The 5,730-nt window shown below is 39.1% G+C and overlaps 1 pseudogene; it reads left to right on the top strand.

The window, feature by feature from the left end:
- The window catches only part of LOC110594735, a 41,623-nt pseudogene that overhangs the window by 26,303 nt on the left and 9,590 nt on the right, over positions 1-5,730 (top strand).

The raw sequence follows: 5,730 nt of genomic DNA, 5'->3' as shown, positions 1-5,730 counted from the left end.
ACAGTATTCTTTATTACTGTTATCTCACATATCAGCTCCTTCCTAGTTTCTTCTTGTGTCTCCTCAATTCTTTTTAATCTCTCCATTATTGTCTTGGTGTCAATGTTTGTAGTTTGAGACCCTTCATTCTGGGGGCTCTTCATTGTTTGCATTCGAAGTCAGTTTTCTCAGTGTCTGCCTTCCCGGGGGTCTAGGAGAGACCCATACTCTTCTTTTGGTTTTTCTTCATTTTTGTAGATTTTTCTCTTTCTCCCCCTTTCCTCCCCTTCTTTAATTCTGTTTTTGGAGGAAGGTGGGATTGCTTTTATTTCTCTTCTGCTATATCTTGTTCTTCCTTATGAGGGTCTTCTGGCTTTGTTCACTTTTTAGGTTGGAGTGTAGGCTGCAATCTGTACTTTTTGCAGTTTTGAGGTTTAATTGAGAGGGAAGCTGTGGTTCAGAGTGTATATGCTGATTATGGCATCCACAAACAGGTGTATGAGCTCACTGGAACCTATTTCCCTCTGCCTTGCAATCTGTCCATTCAGCAGTATGTAGTCTTGGTTCCTCTGGGTGCCACCTTGCAGCCTCAGCCTTGATTCGTTCAGGGGTCGCGGATGCAGCCACAACTGCTCGGCCAAAGCCCCTCAGCCCCTCAGGCCCTGCGGCCATGCTGCAGGGATCCCACCGCCTCTCCCGGTGTCCACTGGGTGCCAGAACACTTCTAACTTCTAAGAAATTCTTTAGAATGTATGACTAAATAAAGTTTCAAAATACAGTACTTTATTAAATAGAATATTAATTGAGTATGTGTATCATTTATTTCTTTATTTAATACGTGTTTTTTCAATGTGCCTGCCCTGTGCATGCAACGAGAAAAAGAAATGGTTCTTGCCTGCAGCAAACAGTCTCTTTGTTGAGAGTGATATACATGTACCTATTTTATTTAGGCACAGGACACTTACTATATGATTTTGAAAGGGGATATGCACCAACTTTTTCTAATTCAGGGACTTGCTTATGTCTTAATTTGGTTGTTGTCGATGCTCTGGAGAAGACATTTTGGAGAATCTTTTTTGCTGCTGGATGGAGGGCATGGCATACTGGTGTCCCACTCTTTAATCTGTTGTCTTCAACGCCCACAAATTTTTAGTATGTAAAAGCCTACATGACATTTTTAAAGGTGAGAAATTAAAGGCCTATATGTTATAACACTGTGTCTAAATGTTTTCCTCTCAGAAATTGAGGGTGATGGAGAGGAAGCTTGAAAAACATGAAGGATCCTTGGTGGGCTGTACTCAGCTCATTGACTTGCTACAGCAGGAACTGACTGCTGCTGAACTGAGAAACCAGGTGGTGCCTTCTGATATTTACTGCCTGTCTTAGGAGCATTCATTTCCACTTCAGTTTGTAGACAAAGGGTATAAAATCTTATTTTAAGCCTTCAGATACTTGATGTCATATATTCATCCTTTCAACAAATGCCCTGTGTTCAACTTGTATTGTAGTACAGTGATGAACAAAGCAAATACAGTTTCATCCCCACTGGAGTTTATAGTGCCCATATTTACTGGTGCTCTTTTTCTTTTTCTCTTTGGGTCAAGTGTCCTAGTTTCTCTAGGATGTCATACAGATTTAGCATCCCTAATCCGGATATCTGAAATCTTTTTTTTTTTTTTTGAGTTGAAGTCTCACTCTGTCACCCAGACTGGAGTGCAATGACCACTCCCAGCCACCGCAGCCTTGACCTGCTGGGCTCTGGTGATCCTTCCGCCTCAGCCTTCCAAGTAGCCGGAATTACAGGCATGTGCTACCACGCCCGGCTGATTTTTTGATTTATTGTAGAGATGAGGTCTCGCTGCCCAGGCGGGTCTCGAACCCACGGGCTCAGGCAATCCACTCACCTCAGCCTCCCAAAGGCACGGGATTACAGGCTGAGCCACCAAGCCCAGCTTGATATCTGAAATCTTAAATACTCCAAAATCTTTTGAGCACCAATGTGACACCACAAGTGGAAAATTTCACACATAAGTACTAAACACCTACTGTTTTATGCATGCAATTGTTTTTAAATATTGTATAAAATTATCTTCAGGCTATGAGTATATGGTATACTTGAAACATAAATGAATTTTGTGTTTAGACTTGGGTCCTATCCCAAAGATATTTTCTTGTGTATATGTAGATATTCCAAAATTTGAAAATATTTGAGATCTGAAACACTTCTGGTCCCAAGCATTAAGAATAAGGGATACTCAGCCTGTATTTTCCTTTAGTGAGTATATTTTTCATCATTTTACCCCTTCTCTGTCTTGAATGATTCTTGTACTTTATGTCCCTTCTTTGCTTTTCTGTCAATTGACTTTCTGCTGAATTGGAATGATCTCATTATGCAATGTTCCCTTGAATATAAAGGTGATCAGGGATGCTAATAATCTAGTCTTCAACTTCCTGGCTATAGCCCATTCTGTTATTCCCTTCCTCATACTGTCCTGATCTTTATTTTTACTGAATTCCATTGATCTTTCTACTTTGATCCTCCATTATATTATTTCTTCTTTGGCTTTTCTTCTTTCCCTGTCCTGTATGGACCCACGCTTGACTATTTGGAGTACTCTTTCACTGGCCCTTAGATTCTTTGTGTCCCTAACCTATCACATTCACAGTCAAATTCAAATGCAGAAGGTGTTAGAGTCCACATTTTCTGCTTATTCATCGGATGCTGAATTCTGCTGGAGAAAGTTAACTATCTCCTCTCTTCTTAATTTTCAAGTCCTCCTGAGAAATACTTTTCCTCTAGTATAGCAATGTGTTCCCATTTTCTCTATTCTCACAAAACCCATACCCTGACCCCAAGGCCCCTCCCTAGCTGTCATCAGATACTTAGGTTCAAATTCCAGTGGTGCCACTTAGTAAATAGTTATCACATAGGTAGTTACATCTTTGTGACTTTTGGCAAATTATGTGTTAGTAATACTATGAATCATCACAACAGCAATCCTATGCGATACTATTGTTTCCCCACTTCACAGGTAAAGAAACTCAGAGAATTCATACATATCCAGGTTGATTAATAGCCTTCAGATTTTTCATTAGTAAGTAAAATAGGGGTGATAGTATTTGTATCATGGGAACATCATAAGAATCATGTTATAAGGAAATATTATGTAAAAGTATGTAGTACCATGTTGGCCCATAGAAACGGCACAGTATAATAGCTAAAACTACTGTGACTTTACTGAAATCTGATATCATTCTAGATAGTCATGTAACACTTCTGAATTGTTGAATACAATGGACATTTGTACTATATTTGCTATTTTTATTTTTTATGCTTTTTTTTGTAGAAGTGAGGTCTCACTATGTTGCTCAGGTGATCTTGTACTCCTGGGCTCAAGCAATTCTCTCACCTCAGCCTCCCAGAGTGCTGGAATTACTGGTGTGAGCCACCACACCCATTTATATTTGTTATTGTTGAACACTCATGTTTTGAAACTTTTCATTCCCTTGACAGTTATTAATTATTAAAAGATCATCAATAGACAGTTATTAATAGAACATTGCATTCCTGTGTCTCTCTTCCTACATATCTGGTGCTTTCCTTTTGTTTATTTTTACTTCACAGACTTCTTTTCCTGCCCATTAAACAATGTTTCCCAAAGCACCAGTCTCAGCTTTGTATTATTCTCACTGATATATTCTTCGCTTGACTTCTGTTATGGTAGATATGAGACTCCATCCCTATAGCCACTAGCATCTCCCAGATATTTATCTCCCCAGTGCATTTGGTATATATCCAGTTACCTGTTGATAATATTGTATCCCACAAGCACCCCAAACTCAACAAGTCAAAGATCAAACTCTTCCCTTCTTAAAAACCTATCATTTTTATCATATTTTCTCTTTGTTAGTGGACCATTAACTCAAAAGAATAAAACTTCTTAGGCTTTCCTGTTTTCTCCATATTATTTAACCCCTACAATTAATTATCAAGTTCTGCTGATTTTACCTTTTAAATAATTTTTGAATCTATCCTTTCTTCCTCATCAATACTATCAGTACCCCAGTACTGGCTAAAGAGTTTCTTTGCATAGAGAGCATTCCCAGACAGATTTTTCTCTGCTTCTGTTTTTCCTTCCCATTCCCAAATTTATCCTATGTATAATAATCAGAGGAATGTATCCAAAAATAGAATCTGACCAAGGCTCTTTATTTATTTCTTTTTTTAAAAAAAATATTATTTATTTTAGAATGGTGGGGTACAGTTAAGGGTTAGGTATACAAATATGTATTGTGCAGGTACCCTTGTTGATGAGGTGTGCCCTCCCATCCCCAGACAGATATCGACTACCATTAATCCCACATCCCTTCCCCTCCCTATCCCCCCATAGTTTCCTGGCACTGTCAATCTTTTTTCTTATAGTATTAAGATAGTTGTTCAAGGTCCACTTATTAGTGAGTATACGTGATACCAGATCTTTGTTTCTGTAAGAGATCATTCAGTATTATAAATTCCAATTCCATCCAGGTTGCTTTGAAATTCATGATTTTGTTTTTTTTTTTATGACCGTGTAATATTCCATTGTGTATATGTACCACATTTTAAAAATCCAGTCCTCTTTTGATGGACGGCATGGTTGGTTCCATGATATTGCTATTCTGAACAATGCTGCAATAAACATACATGTGCTGATATCTTTTTTATAGAGTGATTTGAGTTCTTCAGGGTATATTCCCAGTAGGAGAATTGTGGGGTCATATGGAAGGTCGATTTCTAGAGCTTTTAGGAATTGCCACACTGCTTTGCACAGAGGTTTCACTAGTTTACACTCCCACCAACAGTGTAGAAGTGTTCCCTTTTCATCACATCCTCTCCAGCATCTTATTTTTTGAGCTATTGATAATGGCCATTCTGACTGGATTTAGGTGGTATCTCAGTGTAGTTTTAATTTGCATATCCTTAATGACTAGTGAGGTTGAACATTTCTTCATGTATCTGTTTGCCCCTTGTATGTCTTCTTTTGAGAAGTGTCTGTCCATATCTTTTGCCCACTTTGTAATAGGGTTGTTTTTTTTTTCTTTTCAGCACATTTGAGTTCCTTGTAGATCCTAGATGTTAGGCCTTTGTCAGACATGGAGTTGGCAAATACTTTTTCCCAGTCTGTGGGCTGTCTCCCTGTTCTCTTGATGGTTTCCTTAGCTTTGCAGAAGCTTGTAAGTTTAATGAGGTCCCACTTGTCTATCTTATCTCTTATGGCCTGTGCATTTTGGTTTTGCTCAGGAATTGGATGTCAGTTCCAACTTCCATAAGGGTGTGTCTGCATTTTCTAAAGTTTTTACGTTTTGAGGTTTCACATTTAGGTCTCTGATCCATTTAGAGTTAATTTTTGTGTATGTTGATAGATAGGGGTACTGTGTGAATCTTCTGCATGTGGTCAGCCAGTTTTCCCAGCACCATTTATTGAATAGGTTCTTCTCTCCCCAGTGGTGGGTGGTGGAGGCTTTGTTGAAGATGAGTTGGTTGAGAAATTGGGATTTTGCTTCTGGAATCTCAATTCTTTTTTTCTTTAGTTGGAGTCTCCCTCAGTCACCCAGACTGGAGTGCAGTGGCCACTCCCAGCCACCGCAGCCTCACCTGCTGGGATCCGGTGATCTTTCCACCTCAGCCTTCCGAGTAGCCAGAATTACAGGCATGCGCTACCACACCTGGCTGATTTTTTGATTTATTGTAGAGATGAGGTCTCGCTGCCC

This window comes from Carlito syrichta, unplaced genomic scaffold (genome assembly GCF_000164805.1).
Source record: "Carlito syrichta isolate Samal-C Ts95f unplaced genomic scaffold, Tarsius_syrichta-2.0.1 Scaffold56411, whole genome shotgun sequence".
NCBI lineage: Eukaryota > Metazoa > Chordata > Mammalia > Primates > Tarsiidae > Carlito > Carlito syrichta.
Note: the sequence above shows the minus strand (reverse complement) of the source record. Positions and strands in the feature narration are given on the sequence as shown.